Here is a 23,357-nt window from a genome sequence, read left to right on the forward strand (position 1 = left end):
CTTACCGGAGGAGCATACCTGATCACGGGTCACCTCTCGCCGTCTCGCTCGGACGTTCTCCAACCCCAGTCTCGGATCACGCGGTTGCTGCCAACAATACCCTCCAACCACTCCTTGGACAATCTGGAAGGATACTGGAGCTCAAGTCCATCCTGACCTTTTCTAATTAAAAACCTCATTATTCTCACCTCACTGCCTGCCGAGCCTCCTTCCGGGTTCCAGCACCTGAGTCGACCACGCTTGCTAATCATGACAGCCATTGCAACACTGTCAACAACAGTGTTGTCAACAGCGGAGCTCTTTTTGCATTATTACATTCATTTTCACGAAGGAGCCAGCACAATTACAATCTTCTCATTTTGAGAAGGCAATGGAGCCAGGATCGTCTGTAACCACTGTTGTGGAATGGGAATGTTTATGTGCTGCGGCCGCACCCCCGTGTGTGTAAGAGAGAGGAGAAGAGCGCGTGCAGCGAGGTAGAGGATGCGGGGGGGGAGCATTCATGTTGTGTGTTACGGAGGAGGGGAATGGTAATAAAATAAGGTTTCCGCCTACTTCAAGGCAGAATGATGAAGTTTGTAGCGTCTCGATGACGTACGGGTCGCATTCATGTGGCCTGGCCGGGCAGACGGCGGCCGCATTTGAAAAGATCGGATCTGTGTCATTCAGATTGTCATGAAAAGATCAGATACAGGTCGCACAGGGGCAAAAAAATCGGAATTGGGTCGTTTCAGCCTGCGGTGTGAACGTAGCCTTGGAGACCTTGTAGTTCTCGAAATGGAATACAGTATTTCTTTACTTATAGCAGGGGTTATGTTAAAAAAATACCTCTGATATCTGCGAAGTAGGATTACAGATGCTTTAATGCTGTAAAACCCTCCACTTTATAAACTTTTCTCAGACAAACATGAACATTTTCACACTTTTTTCTCTTGTTTAAACTCTCAAAGTTAAAGAAAACAAGCTCAGTATCATAGAATGAAAACAAAGATTTGTGTAAATGTGGCAAACTGAATGCATTCTACAGGGTACTCACAGATTGGCTGAGGAGGTCCTCAGCCAATCAGGACCCAGACCACAGTGCAAAAAAAAAAAAAAAAACACTAAAAAAACAATGACACTACAAAAGGTAAAGCAAGGGACCCCTGTATTCACCCTTTTGTAAGTCTTTTACCAGAATAAAATCTTGTTTAATAAAAACGGCAGCTGTTCATAAAACACAGAAGAAGAAAAAAAAGATTTAAAAAGTCCTACATCATTTTCCCATTTCATTGAGGTTCTAGCACTTTCAAAATAATTGCATTATGTTTATTTATCATTATTTATAAAATAAAATGAAATAACACAATCACCTAACCTGTATGTCCTTGATTATTTTGTCGCTTAACAGGCATATTCACAGCCAGATTTATAAGTTAAACTCATACCAGACAGATATGCATCTAAAATAAACCTGAGAAGCTGTGACACTTTTTAAATTTTAATGGAAACTGAATTAAGGCTTTTAACACAGTACAAATGTTTAAGCTGCAGTTTTATCCAATAAATTTGTGAATTTCAAATTTGCTGTCTGTAACCCTTGTGCTATCTTAGATGACCCCATCCTTACATTGACGTGTTCTCCCTACCATGACAAAGGTGGATAAAGGTGGAAAGATTTCATGTAATCCATGGACACCAGTGAAGATCACAAATCATTGAAGAAAGAAGGTTCAGAGCACTGTCTAGTGGGTCTAGATGACCCAACTCCCAATGTAAGAGTGCCTGGGATAGCACAATGGTTAACTGGTTTTAGGATAGACACAGCTGAAACACAACTAGTTTTCTGAAAATGTATTCCAAAAGGGAGCTTACCGGTACATTCATATGAGCATTTTTTTTAACTTTCGGAATTTATTGTTTCCTCTGAAACTTGAAAGCTGGCCACAGATATGTGTGTGCATTCCACCAGAGCTGTTGGCTTTATGATCAAATGTTGATAGGAGTTTGAAGGGCTGTTATTAATGACTAAGGTTTCTGGACGTATTTCTGAGCCAATTTAGCAATGTCTTTGATATTATTATTCTGAGAAGAGATGTACTGTTGGTTGAAGGTTGAAAGACAATTCCAATAAAGGTCTGCAGCCCTGCCTGATGTTTCCCCTGTTTCTCCAATATTTTAAATTGTTTTGCACTGCAGATGAGGAGATTTAAAGATCTTTTGCAAAGGAACTTTTAAGTATTCCATAATTTCTTTATATATTTTATTGTATATGTGTTAAAATTGTCCATCACTTGGCATTTTCCAAAGTTTAATTTAACATAAGAAATCAACACAGCAAGTCTTTTTTTTTTAAAGAGAAATATTGGACCACCTCTAGAGTCATAGTTTGTTTATGAATTTCAAACTGATAAGGACCAAATCCAATACAGAAACATGTACATCCCCAGTAATGGCATCTGTTTCATCAAAAAAGGCTACACAGAAATTAAATCAATACATAAATTCAGCTTTGAAGTTTACTTGGGTAAATGCATTTTTCATGTACTTTTCATGTACCCGGACTTTTATTACAGTGTTTTGTGTTCTGAACAAAGTACTCCAAAATCACCTTGAGTTTAATTTAAATACTTTTGTTTCTGTCACAGTCTCCAGTCGCACATTTTTGCAATGTCAACTCTAATAGATGTTGAAAAAGAATACTGAAAAGTACACTCAACTAAATAAAACAATATGTAGTCAAAGTCCCTGGAAACACCAGGAAATCCAATATAAGAATAGCCGCTGTAGTTTGACAAAAACTTTTTGTTTCCCCTTTATTTCAAGTTGTTGCTTGCTTGGAAAAGCACAGTGATACAATCTGTACAAACAGGTCTTATTTCATAGCAATCCAAGGCCTGCAGCCGCGGCGGATCAATCAGGTGGACTGTACTGGCTAACATTCCAAAGAATAATTCGGCCAGACTTTTTAGACTCCTGCAGCAGTCTGTTTCACAATCTGTGTGACCTAAAGACAGGATCCTATAAATCCCATCCGATGAACCATCGATGGATGTGTTCCAAACAACGTTGTGTTCCACAAGAAGCACCTTTAACATATCAATGAGGAAGAAAGTTAAAATCATAAGTTGCCTTTTAGCATATCCCTTCAGGGGTCGCCACAGTTTGAAAATTAATTCATTTGCAAATCCACAAAGGACAAATATTCTTCATATTTAGTTTGTCAGGTTCCCATCCTGTTTCAGTAAACTGAAGACTTTTTAGGGCTCTTTAAAGGCCACTCATAACAGAATTTACTGCCTGTTTCATGGCCTATTTCACAGTCATACTGGCAAAAGGTGCAATGAGTCTCAAAAATGTCCCCTTCCACAGGAAGAGAGTAAACTTTCAACCAGCTGACCTTCAACCAGGTCAGTGTTAAAGTGCTCTGTTGGTGTTTTGTGGTCACAGAAAACACCAACAAAGTGGGACCTCAAAGTTCCTGGTAGTTAACTGTTCAAACTGAGGGATTTGAATGAACAGAACTTTTTTTGTGGCTCGTGTTACGGCCCTGGCCTTTTGGTGTGTGTGTGTGGGTGTGTGTGGTGTGTGTGTGGGCGTCCTTTCCAGAAGCCTCCACCACACCACCTGACTTCACCTCCTGCAGGAGATGACTGCGGCCTCCTTCCCTCCTCCAATCACCAGGCTGGGCGGGAAGCATAAAAGCCTCACCGACCCCCTGTTCCAGGGGCAGCTGAATTCCTGGGAGGAATCTGTTTAATCAGCTGGCCCCTGTTGTCGGACTTGGCATTAGAAGCCTTTGGAAAAGGCCTGGTTTTCCCTCTAGTTGTGATCTTAGTTTTCGGATTATGCTTTGTGTCTTCTTGGTGACGTCTCTCTAGTTTAAGTTCCACTTTGGTTTTGTTATTTATTGCTTTGGTGCCTGAGCTTTTAAGTTTGTTATCCCCTTTACCTTTGCAGCTGTCATTCAAATAAACGGCTGCAATGACAGCCTTTAACCCTTACCGGCTTAATATTATTTCTTTGTTACCTATTTTCTCCCTCCCTTGGGGTGGGATGTAACAGCTCGGAAAATTTCAAACCCAATACAAGAAAAGTGATTTTAACATTTATGATCTATTACATCAAACTTAAAGGTCTATTATCATGCAAAATCTTTTTTCGAGCTTTCAAGCGTATTTTTATGTTCATTCCTAATGAAAAGATACCCCAAAATGGTATTTTGATTTGTTCACGCATTTCTGAGTATTCCTCTAAAAACCTTCTTCCACTTTCAGCTTCTCCCATCAGGGGTCGCCACAGCGAACAAGTCGCATGGTAAATTTGGCAATGTTTTACGCCGGATGTCCTTCCTGACGCAACCTTCTCAAACCGGGCTTGGAACCGGCACAGAGGTAGAGAAGGGAACAGGGAGCAGCCCGGAGTTGAACCCGGGTTTCACGGACGGAAGGCGCCGCAAACCAGCACAAGCTAAACTGGCTAGTATTCCTCTAAAAACCAATCCATGAAAATAAGCTCTCACATTCATACGTATAAAAATGAGGAACAGCCCGTTCCAGAAAGAGTCACTGCTGCCAGCAATACCCCCAGGCTAACAGACACACCCACTTTCTACACGGAGCTGGTGGTTATCAGCAAAAGTGCTTTTCTTTTATATGCACAATTTGCACATCCATCTTTGCAAAAGTTTGGATGTTGTTTGTTTTCGTGGGCAAAATGCAAACATGCTGCCAAGGCCGACTCTAGGTTGATGTCATGAAATGGACGGCACCGATAAGGAGTGAAAGGCGGTGCCCCAGAGATCAAGTCATCTTACCTCTGGGTGGGAAAAGAACTCAGGGAAATAACTAATATTTAATAAAAAAAATCTGTTCTTCTGTGTGCTAAAGGTAATATATTACATGAAAATTGTTGAAAAGGATAGCATGGTGTAGGCCCTTTAAAACGTTGTTCACCATTCGGCATATCTCTTCAGTGGTCGCCACAGCGAATCAGCTTTCACTGATTCACACAGGTGGTTTGGCAGAGATTTCCTGACACAACCCTTGTAAAATGGTAAATGGTGGATACTTATATAGCTCTTTTCTACCTACAAGGCCCAAAGCGCTTTACAGTCACAGACCCATTCACCCAGTCACACACACATTCACACACTGATGGCGGCTCCGCTGCCGAACACTGGCGCCAACCTCCCACCAGAGGCAAGGTGGGGTTCAGTGTCTTGCCCAAGGACACTTTTACTCATGGGCGTGCAAGGCGGGAATCAAACCTGCAATGTTAGGATCATGGGTCGACTGCACCACGGCCGCCCCACTGTATTTTATCCAGGCTGGAGATCGGCGCAGGGGGACCAGACCTGGGTCCCCTTGTGGTTACATAAGTTAAGCAGTAGAGCAAAAGGTCTTGCCTAATGACCCACATCAAACTTAACACACTTAACACAAACTTAACACGTTATACCTACATGTTGTAGATTTGTAACTTCAAGACTATAAACTATGCAGGACCCTAAAGGAACCCCACTTTTAAACTCAAAAAGTCTGATTATTTAAGCTTAAATCTATTTCAACAAATTCATTCCCTGAAGTGCTTATAACTGATTTCTTATACAAACACCACAGCATCCGTGTGCGTTTTAGTGTTGACATGCACAGCAGGTTGAGGTCACAAAACACAGCAAAGCTATTCTTGGTCTCTAACTGGAAACTCTGCTCGCAGTTTTTATCTCTGACTGTTGTTCTTGTCTTGATATTTTTCAAGCTGATCAGCATAGCATTACATAACCGGTACACTGGGATATTCCTTCAATATGGACACATCATTTAATGTATTACAAGTACAGAGAACTGAACAAAGGCAGCTGCAAATCCAAAGCAATTCGATAAACCTGCCTTACTTTCCTTTTGTTTGGAAGAACAAAAGGAGTTCAATTTGAGAAGTCTGCAGTGAAAAAGTGCTTGCTAACAATTTGGGAGCAGTGTGATCCAAAGCATTGGCTGAATTATTGCTGGGTAAAATTGGCAAAGCCTTCTTTTTAGGTGCAGAACTGAAGTGTTTGTATTCTTTTTTAATGAAAGAATTATCGTTTTACCAGTTGTATTTTTTATTTTGTTTTATATTTGCTTACAAAGGTATATTTTCTTTATTAAATCACAGAACTGTGCAGAACATCTCATCACACCAGGAAAAAACTGGATAACACATATTGGACTGTTCATAGAATGTGAAATAAATAATCTAAAACAGAGTAAAGGCTTTAAATTGCAGGTGAAATGCAATTGTGATGTGCAACTCTCTTTGCAATCCCTGAAATAGTTTGTGGTAATAATTTGTTATGGTAATGCAAACATTGAACAGTAAAAAAGTCCTTGAATTCATTTGATATGTGAAGTCCAGGAAGAGATTCAAGTGGCAGAATTGCTTTCAACAAAGCTGCAGCGCACTCTTGCAATCTGTTTCACATCACAAAATCAAACAGTTCCTCTCGTCTGTGTGTAGGTGTTAGTGCAGCAGAAAGGCTCCCTGCACAATTCAAACTTGTAAGCATGTCTCAATAAAAATGAAGCGGCATTTCATTGATACCCCGGGAACACTTAAAGCAGCAGGAATGAATGTCTGCAGTGATTATTCTCCTTGTGAATTCAGATATCACGCATCCTTTAGCTAATGTGCGGAGAGCTTTTGGTCGTCTGACCAAAAGTTTTCACCCTGAAGGGATTTATTGGGGCTGAGTAAGGCAGATTTATTTCATTTAAAAATGTTATGTTTGCATCCAAGGTATTACATAGTTCTTCCTGTTTGAAAGCATTTCTAAATATAAACCAAAGTGTGTAGGAGTTTGCTGCAGCACACCAAATATGACATGTAGGAAAGACTGGGTATGGTTGTAACACTTCTTGCTTCAGGACCTGTTACTCTTAATTTAAAAGATTTCAAGCTTTTATCCAACAGATCTAAGTCAGTCAATTTGATATTACGCCGATTATAGCCCCTCAAGGAAAATAGCTGATATTTTAGGTGGACTTAAAACACAAGACTTGTCTTTTTTGTTCCCCATTTTTAATGTTGGAAGGTGACTCTTTCAGTCCAAACTTCCTTTTACCTGCTAAATAAAACATTTGGTTTCTCCTCAAAGAATAATTCATAACAAATTAATCTAGTCAACACAAGGAAAAATTCCCCAAGTTTTTAAGTGGAGTCAGTTGGACCCCACAAAATAACACAAGAGTTATGTAACACGATGGAGAATTTTAATTATGATTACCGGTATATCGTTTTTATCCAAAATAAAAAAACCTGTGTCGCAAAGTAAGCCACCATCACTTCATCTCTTTGCTTACACTCATTCCTGCTAGCTTACAGCCCCTCAAATGCCCAACCTAACATTAGCAGTGCAGCAAAAATGGTGAGCAATTTTGGAGCAATACAGCCGTACAGTTGTGAGCCAGAATCCAGCTCAGACGAGAAAAACATAAACGCACATGGATCTATTTTACTGCAAGCAAATGCATCAGAATGGAGCGAAGCAGGAATCTTGCGGACCACCTCTTTCTCTATCTTTTCAGGATTTTCTGAACTTTGTTGCCTTCAGGGAAAAAATTTCAGAGTTTTCAAAACATGCATTTGTATCTATTTCCATAGAACAATCAGCTGCTGGATAGCTCAGTTAGTTAAGGGCGGAACTGGCGCGCAAGAAATCTGGTCCTGGGGCCACAATGAGCTTATTCTATTCTGGGTGCTTGGGCAAGACCCTTTGCACTACAGCCTAGCTATGTGGCCACCAGAGGACCCAAGTCCCTGGGCTGGTCCCCAGCCCAGATAAATTGCAGGATTGTGTCAGGAAGGACATCCAGAGTGAACGTTTCTGCCAAACTACCTGGCAACCCCTGACAGGATGTGCCAAAAGGTGAACAGCAACAATCAAAAAATGCAACAGATGAGAGGCAATTTAGACCAAATCCTAAAACTCTGCCTGTCTTCCAACATCTTCTGCTAACATCTTCTACTTGTCCTACAAATGCGTAGCACTGAATTTGTTGCTGAATATGCTTAGCACTGAATAGGTCACTCAAGTAACACAAGCCCCTGTAGATCTGTGCTTTTTGATTTTATGTTGATGCTACCGTTTGCCGTTTTGTTCCTGTTCTCTCCTCTGCGAGGATAGTACCAGGTTTGAGTTTGTGATCATCACAAATGTTTCTTCTGCACTTAATTAATAGTCCCATTATTTTGGTTGTTCCAGGTCAAATTTCTCTCGTTGTTTTATTCATTTTGGGTGAATTAACATTTTTTGGTCCCATTTTGGATCAGTTTATCTAAATTTAAACAGATATATTTTAGGTTAATCATCACACTGTTTAAGTTAAGTTCAGCTTCAGGTGTGTTTGACTCCTCACCAACCAACTTCAGAGTCCATTATTAAAAAAGTGCATCATCATACATGAATGTTGCATCACATGAACTTTATTTTGTGGACTGCAGAAAATAAAGGATAACCCGTTTTAGGACAACAACTGAAGATAACGGTTGATGAACCCCGTCCTGACTGTTCTAGTTTTAGCCAGCAGTGGCAAAAGGACAGCAGGTTTAGGATTAAAAACCCCTATGACTCTAGGGATGAAGCTGGTGCACACATTGAATGGATGAAAAAACTAAACATTCAATGCTAGTTGAATGCATTCTAAAGGTGTACTCCCTCTAGACATAGAGTGTCTGAGTATGTTTAACCATTTAGCTTGTGTGATGACTCATGTGTTATATAAGCACTTCTACTGTCTATTTTTTGGTAGATTATTAAAAATAAATAAATTGGCAAAATAATAGCAACAAAACCCTCTTGTTCCTTGTGGGGAATCCAGAGTTGCAGGATTTCAGGATCTCTGTGTAAAGTGTCCCAAGATTTCATTCCCATGAAAGGAAGAAAATGAAACATATCAAGTGCTATTTGTTTTTCAGAACTGGAAATGATACAATATTTTGAGTATTTTTATTTTTTATAATTCAAGAACAACCAAGATAACAAGTTGAGGAAAAGCTGAAGAGGATGTGATTTAAAGAGGGGTGGACGAAACAAACAAACAAACAAAAACAAAAAAACTTACAAGATTACATGGAGGCCATGAAAAAAAAGAGAGATTGACAGCTGAATCCCCCCACTGGTGTTTTATCTCCACCTCCCGCTGGATTTTCAGAGCAATATGCCGCAGGCACGCTGGGTTGGTGCTGTGTGTGTAGGAGGAAGGAGAAATGAAAATAGGGCTGAGATCAAACTATTTTAGGCTAAATGAAAGCTGGCAAACAAAAAGCCTTTGAGTCACCCTTTGAGGGTGGATACCAGAGCTGGAGGCAGACAGGATACTCAGTGTAGCAGAGATCAGTGCTCAGTGTACCGTCACTATAGCAAATAAGGGTGATGACTGAGAACATGTGACGCAGAAATGTCTTTATCTATTTATTTAGTTTTACAACAGGGTCTGTTCTGTTTTTTTTGCTCCAGTTCTCAGAGTTTTTATCACAGAAAAGATGGATGATTCCTGTGTAATGTGAAAAGTTTCACATTTAGCAGGGGTGGAGTAAGGGGGGGCAAGGGGGACAGCTGCCCCTGAGCAACCCCCCCCCATTTTTGAGCAAATGTTAATATTAACAAAGATTAAGAAATAATCAATACACACTTCTTTAAGTTTCAGTAAAAACACCCACCTCAACACCTCAGCTAGATTTGGATCTATGCAATTAGGCAAATTAAAACAAAATGTAGCTAATTTTCTTTTTAGAAAGTATAGCATGAACAATCCAAGAACTAGTTTTTTGTCAATAAACTGAAATTTAAAAAAAAAGGCAAGGGTTTAAAGAGCACTGCTGTCTTTTTCAATTGAAATTGGTGTAGAGCAAAGGAATTACAATGTGGGAGATTAAAAAAGGGAGTAAAAACACTTCAGAACCACAAGAACTTTACAATGTCAAGTTCTATTTTTTCTTTCTTTTTTATATGCCTGTTTGTTAGCCACTCAGTTTAAGTCGACATTCACTATTCATGGCATTTTTGTTTTTCAATGGTGATAGAGTTCATCATCTACCTGCAGATCACTTGTCCCTTGCATCTTGGTTCTGGATCTATCAAGTTACTTTAAATTAAACTAAGGATCTTTTTACTGGTGACCTTGAATCAGAATCATGTTGCAGTATCATGTGTGCACTAGCAGCGCCACACACGTTTTTTTAAATCTGGAATACAAACACATAATGTGAAGTAAAAAAAACACTTTCAGCTCTGTTTGTGGCTCTGAGGTTCTGAAGACATTAAGAAGGTGAAGAACACAGAACGTTTTTTTGAGAAACACAAGTGAAAGTTGCCAAATATTTTTAATAACACCACAAGTAACTCACTTTACTGTTTGAAATCTGATGAATATAATGATAATGTTGCAAAGTTAGGAACACTTTTTTTTGCTGGTCGTTTTGTCATTTTTTAGCTGGGTAAGCGACGGCCTCATTATTTTATTATTATCATTGTTTTTTAAATCACCAACAATTCACAAAGGCCTACATTGTTTATACACATGATGTGATGTGTGATGAGAGTTTACATGTTTGTTGATGACGAAAATGACTCCTTCCTGTTTTATATTCCATGTCAGAAGAAAATGACAGAAGAGGTACTGTTGTGCTTCTGGGTTTTAATTGTGTAGTTGTTTCTCTTGTATCTACACATTGTAGATCAGCAGTGTTGGGATGCAACTTTTTTTGTCACAGATGCCCCTCCCCCCTGTGTTGTAAACCAGCTACACCAGGGGTTCTCGAAGTTTTTGTAGCGGAGGGCCAAATTAAGAACTCAAAATTAGACTGGGGGCCAATTTTGGTGAAAAACAATCGATAAAGAGAAAATTGTTTTTTTTTAATAACTTAAATGAAGTGTCATTTTTACAGTTAACCAGACCCTCCAAAAGTTTTCCCAGATGCTGTCAGAGGTTGCTGCCCAGATCTGTATCATTTGACAAACTTATAATTTCAGACTCTTTCTTTTGCTCTGGACATACAATGTCAGCTACTTTCACCATACATTCTTTTCCAAATCCCTTTTGCTACACCGGGTCATTTCCAAAGCCACAACATAGCTAGCTTCTGTCCCAGCTTCACTGGATTTAGCCATTTTTGTCAACATTATCTGCTGTGCAGCATAGCCTTGTTGTAGTTGTTGGAACTTATTGTTGCGCTCCTCACCGGTAAATTTGTCATGGTTTTTCAGGATTTTTTAACAAAGTGACTATTTATTTTGAATTCCTTGAGTATTGCATTTACCTGCTTGAAAATAAGGCACATGACTTTATCCAGCCCATGAGGTACGACAAAGTAAGTATTTGTCCATTTAGCTTGAAAGCGCCTTTTGACGTGTTCTTCCTACCATGACAAAGGTGGATAAAGGTGGAAAGATTTCATGTAATCCATGGACACCAGTGAAGATCACAAATCATTGAAGAAAAATGTAAGGATTCAGTGGTTTTGTTCTTGGTCATGTTTTTGGTTTTCTTTGTCAGTCACTCAACCTTCAGGTTCATGATCCACAGCTGTCTTCAGTTCAGTTAATTACCCTCAGCCTATTTAAGTGTCTTGGTTTCTGTTCTTCCATGTCAGGTCATCTGCTATGTTTTGTAATAGTTTTGTTTCTCCTCATAGTTTTGTCATGTTTCAGTTTGCCTATTAAATGTTTTAGTTCCTGTCACCAAGCTTGGTCTCCTGCATTTGGGTCCTCCACCACCAGTTCGTGACAAAAAAAAGGTTCAGAACACTGTCTAATGGGTCTAGATGACCCAACTCCCAATGTTAAAGTGCCTAGGATAGCACAAGGGTTAAAGGAACCTGCTCTGGCTCTCTCTACGAATCCCCACTCATCCTCCCGCTCTGCCTGTATTTTTATTTATTTCATTTCTCCATTTATATATATATATACATATATAAATATATATATATATATATATATTGTTGAGACTAGGGCAAAAATATGGAAGCGATTGTGTAGCATAATTAAAAGTAAAAGTCAAAACCAGAAATGCTTTTTCATTTTCAAAATGAGGCTGCATTTTTTTGACCCAAAATTAAAATGAAAAAGCAATACTTCAAAATGCTTTTTACTTTTCTACTTCAACCCTGCTTATTCTGTCACTTAATTAAAATGATAATGAAAATTGTATTTGACATTTCATTTTCAAAAAGTTCTTTGGTAAATGTGTAGCAAAATTCATTTAGAAATGTCTAATTTGACAATTAAAATGGATTAACAGAAATGTTTTTTAGTTTTCAAAATGTAACTTCATCAAATGACTCAAATTAAAATGAAAAAGCAACACTTCAAAATGCTTTTTCCTTTTCTACTTCAACACTGCTTATTCTGTCACTTACCTGAAATTATAGAAGGAGAAGAAAATGAAAAAGCATTTGGGCGGATTGCTTTTTAATTTTAATTTTGAGTCAAAAACTGCAGCTTCATTCTGAAAATGAAAAAGCATTTCTGGTGAATTATGCTACAGAATCGCTTCCAAAATGGCATTAGATATTATTATCACATTTGATCGTACGGCCACCATCTTTGAAAATAATTTAAATTTTGTGATTTAATTCCTCTTCTTGATTATTGAAATCACAGTAGTAAATCAATAAATAAAAAAATAAATAAAAATAAATGTGTCCACTTAAAAATGTGAGCAATTACTTAGACTTGCTATGTCGGAAGTTATGTCCACGGTGGTGTTCACTGTCAGGCTAATATTGGGAAAAGCCTGTTATAGGCACACAAAATACTGCTGCCTTCAGCATGCATGTTTTCCTGAACTCATCCTCACACTATAGCTCAGATCACAGGCTCACTGCGGCATGCCTAATCTCTCGGCTACAGAAAAAAAACAGGCTGCTGTTTTCTCAGACCCGATGACAGTTTTTTCTCCAGACTTTTCAGATGTCTATGCAAGGCCTGTGTATTTTTAGCCATGATGCGACTCATAATGACTACCCTAAATACGAAAAAATAATACACTTCATTCAAACTACACAGGTTTCCTGTGAATAGCAGGAACAGTTGGAAATCTTTACAGTCTCTTTCCACTTTTCTCCACAATGACAAAGACATCTTGACTGATAAGAGCCCTGTAGACTGTAATTTTGACATCAAATCCCATTTATGATACAGCTCACTGATCAAAGAAAACCGCCATTGGAGGAACCAGATGCGGCACTGCTGCCACCTGGTGCTTAGTTGTGGCTGTTATGTCTGCTGCTCTAGCTCAAACAGACTGACTACAGTTGAAAAATCATGAATAGGGTTTTTTTTTAATAAAAAAACTGAAAAGCTGGTTCTTTATTGGAGTTTCACACATTTAAAATTCCTCACATGCGCCCTGTGGCCTGTAAGTCTCACACCATTGAGCTAGGAAGACAAAGAGAGACAACAAGAGTTTAAATCCCAGTGTTAGAGGGAGGGAATAAGAAACTCTGGAGGCTATAAACAGCTCTCTGTCACTTTCCCTCTCTGTTCTGCTCCCATCATTCCATCCAAACAACCTCCACTAAGTGAGAGATATACGTCATTGACTGCGTGGAAATGGATTTTTTTTTTTTTTTTGCTATCTTTTCGCCCACTGATTTTTATGATTACACTTTAGTTATGGAGCAAGTGAGAAAGAGAACAAGCGATGAGAAAGGAAGGAGAGCAGAACGCAGCGTAGGCTTAACCTCCTTCTCTGAGTGTTCTCTGGATCTCAGAAGAGATCAGCTCGGCGGCTCTAGCTCCCTCAGAGGTTCTGTCTTCCCCAGGATTTGTGCGTGCCTTTAAAGCTTTCAAACAGAGAGAAGAACAGCTCAGTGGTGGGATGTGTGAAGGAAGCGGGGACAGAAACAAGCAGCTGACTGTGAAAGAGGCATGAGTCTTATCCACAATTCTCATCTTCTCTTGTCATGTTCCTCACAAATTAAGAAGTCTGCATGTCTTAGACAGGTCAATGCAATCAAGTAAGTATGAGGAAAGGCTGCCAATAAACGTCCTTACTTCACAATAACTCTAAAAGGGATTTGTAGTAGTCTGTAGATTAAAAAAATAACAACAAATGAATGCTATTATAGTTACATAATCTAAACATGATGATTAAGGATGTCTGTATTTAGACAGAGCAACAACTAATAGACTTTGAGATCAATGGAGCCACTGTTTTATTCACAACAGAACAATGACAGCAGAAAATGTTGTCTGTGATTAAAAATGTACTTACTGTAACAAATGTATTCAAAAAGTCTTTATCCTCTGTTTGTGGGATGCATAGTTGTTTGGATCAGTATTGACTCATCTGGAATGTTCTTATATTAAAGCCTATGCGTTGTCTTCCTAATTAACATCGGAAACCATAGGACGCTACTAATGCCAATGTAAGGGCATAACAGCGGTTCACGCAGCAACTGAGAAACATGCTCATAGTGACAGTGAGAACACACAAAGGATGAAAAAACCAACATAAAACCTTGTGAACTTATTGTTAAGTATGGTTATATTTATAGCACTTTACTACCTTCTTAAAGGGCCTATACCATGCAAAATCAGTTTTTCTAGCTTTTAAGTGTATGTTAATTTCTGACTATAAATAACCCCAAAGTGGTCTTTTGATCTGTTCACGAATTTCTAAATATTCCTCTAAAAACCTGCGCTGTGAGCACCAGCCCCTCCCAACCCACGAAAACTACCGGGTTCCCACGAGCTAATATAGGCCAGTAAGAACAGCCCCTTCCAGGAAGAGTCTGCCCTTCCAGCACTGCCACCAGGCTAACACAAGCACACACTTTCTCTGTGGAGCTTTCCTTTCATATGCACAATATGCACATCCATCTTTGCAAAAGTTCGAATGTTGCTTGTTTTCATGGGGGAAACGCAGACACGTTGCAGAGGCCAACTCTAGGTTGAAGTCATCAAATGAGTGGCACCCACACGGCGCAAAAGGTGGTGCCTCAGAGATCAAGTCGTCTTATTTCCGGGTTAGAAAAGGCTCTGGAAAATAAGCATTGTTTAATAAAAAATTGTTCTTTTGTGTGCCAAAGATAATATATGATCATATACATGGATATTGTTTTTTATAAAAGGATTAGAAATAGCATAACATAGGCTCTTTAAAAGGCACAAAGCACTCTACAGTCACAGTTCCATTCAGCCATTCACACACATCCACACACTGCTGCCTAACACTGATGCCAACCTATTACCACCAGGACCAATGTCGGGTTTAGTGCCATGCCCAAAGACGCTTTGTCACATTGGTGGACAATGCAGGAACCTGGTCTGTGATCTCTCAATCTGTGGTTGAACACTCAACCCCTGCACCACAGCCTCCCCCCAAGTAGAAATACAATAGGTAAAGTCCAAACAACCATAGTTATTTGGCAGCTTTGTTGGTGGTTCTTCAAAAATATATGAGTCAAGTAAGAAATAATAGTGCATATGTGTATACAGTTTGGCCAGCTTGAATATTTTAGAAGGTTCTTCCCCCACTTCAGATTTCTGCTGCAACATTTAGGGGTCGCTTCAGCGAATTGTAAATCCCCATTTAACCCCATCCTCTGCATCTTCCTTGCTCACAGCAACCACCTTTATTTTGTCATTGACTACATGAATTTTATTTTTGCTCTTCCTCTTAGCCTCCTTTTATGTCGTTCCAACCTCAGTATACCTTTAACTACACTGTCCCTCATCTGAACCAACAACATGGCTGTTCTCACCACAGTCTTCTACACCTTACCTTTCAGTTTTGATAATAGTATTGTCACATATCACACCCCAAATCTTCCTCCACCTGTTCCAACCTGCTTATACACGCCTCTTCCCTCTTTCCTACACTCTCTGTTGCTCTGGACTGTTGACCGACCCTAAGTGCCTAAAGTCCTCAACCTTCTTCATCTGTGCTCCCTGTAACCTCACCTCTCCACTTGAGTCCCTCTTATTTCCCCACAGTCTTGCCGCAGCAGACCTTCATTCCTCTCCTTTCAAAAACAAAACTCCACCCTTCAAGATGTTCCTCCACCTGCTCTCTGCTCTCACAGCAGATCACAATGTCATCTGCAAACATCATGGTCCACAGAGATTCATTTTAACCTCATCCATCAACCTGTCCATCACCACACAAACAAGAAGCACTCAAAGCTGATCCTTGGTGCAGTCACCTTCCCTCTAAATTCTTATCACACCCACAGTACATCATAGTTAATGAGTTTGTGGTATAAACATACAGAGATTATAGCTAAATGTGGCAAATTGTAAGGTAAGTCTCAATACTGAAGGCATAATCTGCTACTGCAGCTTCAGATCCGTTCCTGTTTCAGTCCAAATTTCCTCATTTCAAATATTTAATCTTTGTGTCTACAAGTGGTGTTAATTTGTGTTACTTTTGCAAAGACAGCACCACATCTTCAATCAGCACACTGGCCTTTCAATCCACACTAAAACACATTTTTTGGTGTTCCTTTTGTCTTTGCCTTTTCAGTGTGTCTTTGCATGACTGTCACCTCAGTATTCATTATATTGTCGCTGGATTGAGCTGCAGTTGCCTTTTCAGTCTTCAAAACCTGTAGTTTAGTTTTGAAGTCATGAAATGTTAAATACACTTTACTGAGTTATGTGTATTGCAATTGGTTTCTTTCTTGCAATGATTGCCCTCCAACAATCAGTCTTCATCTAATACCTTCGCAGCCCTGTTGAAGGGTGAGAGGGAGGAGTTTGAGGTTTTGATAGACTCTGGCTCTGATAGAAACATATTTTCCCAAGCAGTGCTGAGAAAATTAGATATATCTGTGGAACTGTTGAACCATCTTCACTTCAAATAGGTCTCTGATTCGTAAAGTCACAGCTTGTGCAGCACCAGTTAAAGTGGCTGTATAGGGTAACCACTTTGATTCTCGATGTGGCTTCTTAGAAACTCCTTGTTACCCATGGCTATGCAGATACGCTCCTCATCAGTGTTTGTAATAATTCCGTTTAATTGAACTGCATTTAAAGTGTTTTAATAATGAATGTTGTTGAAGCAAAGAATGCCTATGAGCTTAACTGGGATCAAGATACCCTTGGCTGTTTAATGATTGATTTAAATAGACATGGTTTACGTTCAAGAAACAAAGGACCAGAGTTGGCTACAGATCCCCACCTAGAGGTAAGTTGTGTATGGTGTACAGGTTAACGGAAGCAGAACTTTTGTGCTTACCATTTCAATTTTACCTTTATGAAGGTGTTTATAAAATCAGTATAAATTGTAAATGCTGTTACTTCTTTTAAAAATCCTTAATTGCTGTTGTGCACATGAAAAAAAATACTTATCAGTAATATTTAAAAAACATTATAGCTGGACAAAGTCACAACATCCTCTGTCTCTGCAGCATCATTTAGATTACGGTATTCCACTTTACCCCTTTTTTTTAGTGCACCTAAACCTCTTCTGCCTTTGATGTGCCACTAAGGACCACATCTGGAGGCACATCAAAATGTTGTGCTGCTGAATGAGGCGTTTTCTGGAGCGCAGAAAGCGTAAGATCCTTCAGAGGCAGAAGAAATGGCACTACGAAAGGGGCTTTAGTCTTTAGGATGCCTCTTTATTCCCAAATTTCCTTCGTGGTTCCTTCGTAAAAATAAAATAAAAAAAGACCTGATCATGTGTTCCAAAGAAAATGAAAATCGCACATCTGGTAAGGCTTTCGCAAGGTTACTGTGGGGAAAAAATGGCAACAGAACGTTGACCAACTTTAAGCTAAAGTGAATGATTGACCGATCTAATAGATTTTAAGGAATTGGAGAAGGTATCTGACCATCTCTTAGGATTACTTGTTGAGGTTTACTCGTGGGATCTTTGGCTCGTGGGAGCTTTTGCACAGAGAGCAAAAGCTTGAGTCACATAATGTGCACATAATTCCCATGGGCAGTTGGAAAAGAGTCAAACTATGTTATTCGAATCAATTTGGTTTATTCAAAAAATGCCAATGTATGACCAAGGTTGTGTAAAGGCACTATGCAAAGATAGCAAGAAATATTTATTTTAGTTCATTCCAAATATTTCAAGATAATTTTCAGCTGAAAAATATTAAATCAAAAGGGAAGTCTGTTTATTTAGTCAATACCCACTCTGTGGCCCACAAGCTGTATACAGTGAGGCCACCAGCAAAAGCAGCTAAAATTGACTTTTTAAAATGCTTCTAGTTGGTAAATGGCCTACACTTACAGTACAGACCAAAAGTTTGGACACACCTTCACATTCAAATGAATGGGAAGGTGTGTCCAAACTTTTGGTCTGTACTGAACATAGCGTGTTACTACCTTATAGGGTCAAAGCGTATTTAGTCACAGTCCCATTCACCCATGCACACACACATTCACACACTGATGGCAACTCCACAGCTGAACACCTGTGCCAAACTATAGCCACCAGGAGCAGTGTGGGGTTCAGTGTCTTGCCCAAGGACATTTTAACACATGGGCAGGATGAGTGGAGCGGGAATCAAACCTGTAATATTCCCATCAGACGTCAACCGCTCTACTCCTGCACCACAGCTCTCCCATGTGTTACGCACATGAGGTAGAGAAAGTTATTTAATAAATCTTTGAAGAAGAAAGTTTGACCCTTAATTTTAAACAGGAAAATGGCCTTCCATTTTAGGGGTCATTGATAATAGATTAATTTAGACAAACAATTTCTTACTCTTTATTTTGCAAAGGCAAAGTTTCTGTTCTTTGGAGTAATGATTAAATTTATTTAAAAACAATTGTATAAAGCTTGAAGCGATTAAACAAAAATGGTCTCAACCACTGCTTGTCTGCAACAGTTTTTCCTCTGGTTGGCAAGGAGTGGTGTTATCCAAGTTTGCAACTGAAGTCAAACCACTCACTTACAGTATGGGGTTTCTCTGCTGATTTGTCTTTCTGTAAAGTGATTCTAGACCTACCAAGGTATTGTAATGAAAATTAAACTTCATACACACTTTCTCCAATAAATTCTCATGCAATTTTGTTTGGATAAGACCAAGGACTTTTATATACAGTATGTGATGAATTTTGCTACTCTTTTTAGCAGATGCTTAAAAGTATCAGTGCATCACATTATCTTTTGCAATGGCTACAACTTGGAACTCCTTGCTTGTTCTTCAAGGATTTTTTGCTGGTTTCCATTTATGTTGTCCAAGTCATACACAAGGGAATGGTCTTTCGCTATTTTGTAATTCACTTTTCACTGTCTCGCTGTTTTGCAGATTTTTTTTTTAAATCTATTTATACATTTTTTAATATCACACTTTATTCTGCATCCTGATTGTTGATGTTGACAGTCAGTCTTCTCCGTGGCGTGTCTCCTGTACAGTATGCATTCAGCTTGCCACAAAAATCATCTATTTCGAGTAGATCTTTGTTTTCATTCTATAATACCGGAGTTATTTTTTTGCAAAGGTTTGAACTTTGAAAGTTTAAACAAGAGAGAAAAATATAGAAATTTTAACTATGTCTGCTTGTTAAAATTGCTTTGGTGCAATTTCTAAAAGGAAGATCTCATCTTCAGGAACGCTGGGTTTTTGATTCATCACTCCACACGTCACTCATCCATTACTCCTTACTTTGAGCTGATAGTTAAAGTTAGTTAGCTAATAGTTAGTTTTCACAATCAAACTCCTGCCTTTAAATTCATGGAAGTATATTTATTTGCATTTCAGACATTTCACCGACCCACCTTCTCCCTGTTCTCCTCCAGGCTCTTTGCTTCGGCGAGGTCTGGAGTAACGACCATTAGCGTCTAGGCTCTGGGGTCTCATCACATGATCCCAGGTCATCCCAAACATGCAAGATTTCTCCAGCCCAGAGCCTAACCGCCAAAGACTAGGGATTATTTCATGGACAAAATCCTGTTTTTACTATAAAATCTTTCAATCACACTTTTAATATTTCTCCTCATTGAAATAGTATAAAGTGTATAGTGAGGAGTTTTACAGCCTTAAAACATCTATATTTCGGGAATTTCACCGATCACAGGTTATTATTAGAAAATAACTCCAGTGACAGATGAGTGGCTATTGTTTTACCAGTATATCAAGTATTCTTTTTTGGCCTCTAATTTTCCTCAACTACAGTAACAAGCTGTAACAACCCAAAATGACAAGCAAAAAGTAACTGAGTCAACTCATTCTAAGACATGCAATGGAAGAAAAATATTTCAGCTGCAAGAAATGTCAAGGACAAGATAGTTGTTTTATTAATAAGCATATAAGCAGATAATCAAGAGTCTGGTGTTTAACCTCTTTTCATTGAATATTGTACTAAGGACAAGTAGAAAAGGAGAGATCATTTCACCATATGGATCTCAGAGCTGAGGTGTTCAGGTTGCGAGGTTCAGGGACCACCAGTTGCTGTTTGTGAGCAAAGCGCGGTAGTACACTAGATAAGAATGTTTAGGTAAGAAAGTGTTGTTGAGTTGACTGCTTTGCGGACGAGCCTTGGAGCTCTAAATCTAATGCGAGAAGCCACAGGTAAGTCAGTACTGAGAACTGAAAACATCTTTTACAAATGATTTAAAATAGGATGTGGAGCAGCAGGCAGGTGTTTTTTTCTCTCCCAATGACCGTATGGATTTACTCCACCAGTTGGCACCAACACTTGCTTTGAGAACAGGTAGATACAGAGCCTTTAAAGCCTGTGACACACATCCACTACGTACATTTTAAACAAATTGTATGGAGAAAATTTGGTTTTACATGAATATATGTGGATAAAGTAAGAAAAGTTGTGGTTTTTACGTGAAATTTTTACAGATGTAACACGAAAGAACCATGTTAAAACAACGGAAGAAGTGCGAATAAACCACAAAAAGAACACGTAAATCAACGTAGAACATGAACCGTGCGTGATTATTGCACTGTTTATTTGCAATTCATTAGTGATTCATCTGTTAATTACATCATTTGAACGTGATATGTGTGCCGTATACGTGATACTAAAGTTATACATCAGTGGTACATGCGTGAAAAGTCTGTTAGACATACATGGAACAGTCATGAAAAGCCACAACTTTGGATATACGTTTCGCAAAAAATAACGCACAAATGCACAAGATTTACCTAATAATTGCGTATAAACTATATCAAATCTGTGTAAAATACATAGTTTTGAACCGACAGAAAGTTTTGAACAGCTCAAAACCAAATTTACGTAAAGACCTATCGGCCAAACATTGACATCGAGGAATGACGAGCACAAAAAACACTTATGATATCACGCATCACGAAAGACCGGAATTTCATACGTGGAAAATGAGTAAAATGTATGTAGTGGCTGCATGAAATGGCATTTAAGCTGTAGATAATAAAAAAAGTCAAGTTGTTCTTGAAAATGAATGACAAGAATAATCGAGTGTAACATCTGTAAAGTTTTTGAACACCAATAATAAACATCCAACCACACTAAGTGGAGCCAGTTATTAAAACAATTGTGCATTTTGTGGTACAAGCACTAAATTTAGCATTGATGTACCTTAGGGTTCTCTCTTTTAGAAACACCACGAGAATTCCAGAATTTTAAAATATATATAATACAGTATTATATACATATAATAATAATCTGTAGGTACCCCTCATGTTTAAAGACTACATTTTGTGCATTTTGTTAAGACTGAGGCAAATAGACATTGAATAATTTTGTAACAATTGAATTTTTCTCGTGGCTGACGTACTTTTCTGAAAGAGGGGATCCTAAGGTACATCCATGTTAAAATTGGTGCTTGTACCACAAAATTTATGATTTGTCTGGCTCCACTAAAAAGGGAAGCTATTTGACTTGCTCAGAAGTAGCATTTTCCTGTCTTCTTAAATTTTTTTAGCTGCTAACCAGCTCATGTCAACTTCAAGTCTAACAGCAGGGCATTGTTTTTACACAAACACAGTTTTGTGTTGTGCAACTTACTACAAACTTTTAAAAGACATTTTACTGTCAGAAGGACAGCACGTCTAAAAGGCCAACTGTAATGCCTAGTAGAACTAGATCGTTTCTACAAGACAGAAACACCGTTTCTGTAAATACAACATGTCAGTGGGGCACCCCTCTGCAACAACGCTCAATGGCAAACAAAAAGTCAAATGATTTGTTAAATGTGAAGAATGAAGGTTTACATTATTTCCTATTTTAAAACACACACACACACACACACACACACACACACACACACAAGTGTTTGTTCTTTGATTAATGCAAATGCATATGCCAGGTTTATTTTTATTTTATTCAAATGGAATCTTTTCCCTGCAGTTACCCAGTAGCAGTTGAGAAGACCAACATCAGAAATGTTTGATGTAACCTGTTGGTCTCTTATATAAGCTATAGCTGGGCTTAAGAAAAACTACATTTTATTGATTGAATCGATTGTTATGATCAGGATGAAAAATTACTCATATAAATCAAGAATCAAGTTTAATTTGAGGCTTTTTCTAGTGCTCCTGTGGTGTAAATTCCTAATGTAAAACAAATCTAAGTTTGAATAAATAAATAAAACTCTTTTTTGTGTCCATTACGCATAATTGTTTATTTAAATAATGGGAAAAAAAATGAAAGAATCAAATCATATAAACTGACTACTTTAGCCTTTTCATGTTTTGTTGTTTTTCTTTTCTTTTTAATCATTCTTTATGTAAATTGCGCTGAGATGACTGTGACTGTAAAATATTCAGTCAACCTAATTATTCTGGTGGTTCTCCTTTGTTTTAGCACAAGATTTAGAACTGCAAGATAAGGTTACCTATTGCTAAGTTTTGTCCATGACTATGGGGCGCACATGACTACATAATTGATTGTTAAAGCAGACTTTTATGCGTAAAGGTTCTGGTTAGAGCTCAGACGCAGAGCCTTCCCTTCCCGTTGTTCTGCTGGTCTCAGGAATTGCGTGTCCTTTCGTTCTCAGCCACAGGCGACAAGTGACGCTGCTTTCTATGAACTCAAAACTTCTCACTGAAGCGGAAACCAGAGTCCACCTCTCCGCACCAAAACCCAGCTCTCGTGACATCACAGCAGCCAAGCGTAAAATGCTGCAAGTGGAAGACGCTCTTTGTTGCGCGTCTCCTCCACAGCAGTCCTCCGTGCAGCTGTGGTGCCATGTGAGCGTGTTTTGCTCAACGGCACCGAGGAGGTAATAAGACCAAGCGCGTGCTGCGGTTTATGGCGCCTCGGCGCGCTGCAGGAAATCACAAATGAACCTCCGTCGTCTGCGGGTTTGGGGGGAAACAGCATCATTTGTGACCCCCCTGATTATTCCAGCACATCCCGCTGCTGCGTCTCCGCTCGGCTCTCCCATCATCACATCTTCCACAGAAACACCAGCACGCAAAAGCCTGGATCAGTCTGC

The 23,357-nt window shown here is 38.9% G+C and overlaps 1 protein-coding gene across 5 annotated transcripts in view; it reads right to left on the reverse strand.

Annotated features, from left to right (window-relative positions):
- LOC101160590 (disks large-associated protein 1) overlaps positions 1-23,357 on the reverse strand; it is a 91,052-nt gene that overhangs the window by 67,097 nt on the left and 598 nt on the right. The gene's annotated exons all lie outside the window — the stretch shown is intronic.

The sequence above is a fragment of the Oryzias latipes genome, chromosome 17 (assembly GCF_053564925.1).
Source record: "Oryzias latipes strain Hd-rR chromosome 17, Olatipes_Hd-rR_3.1".
In the NCBI taxonomy this organism is placed as follows: domain Eukaryota; kingdom Metazoa; phylum Chordata; class Actinopteri; order Beloniformes; family Adrianichthyidae; genus Oryzias; species Oryzias latipes.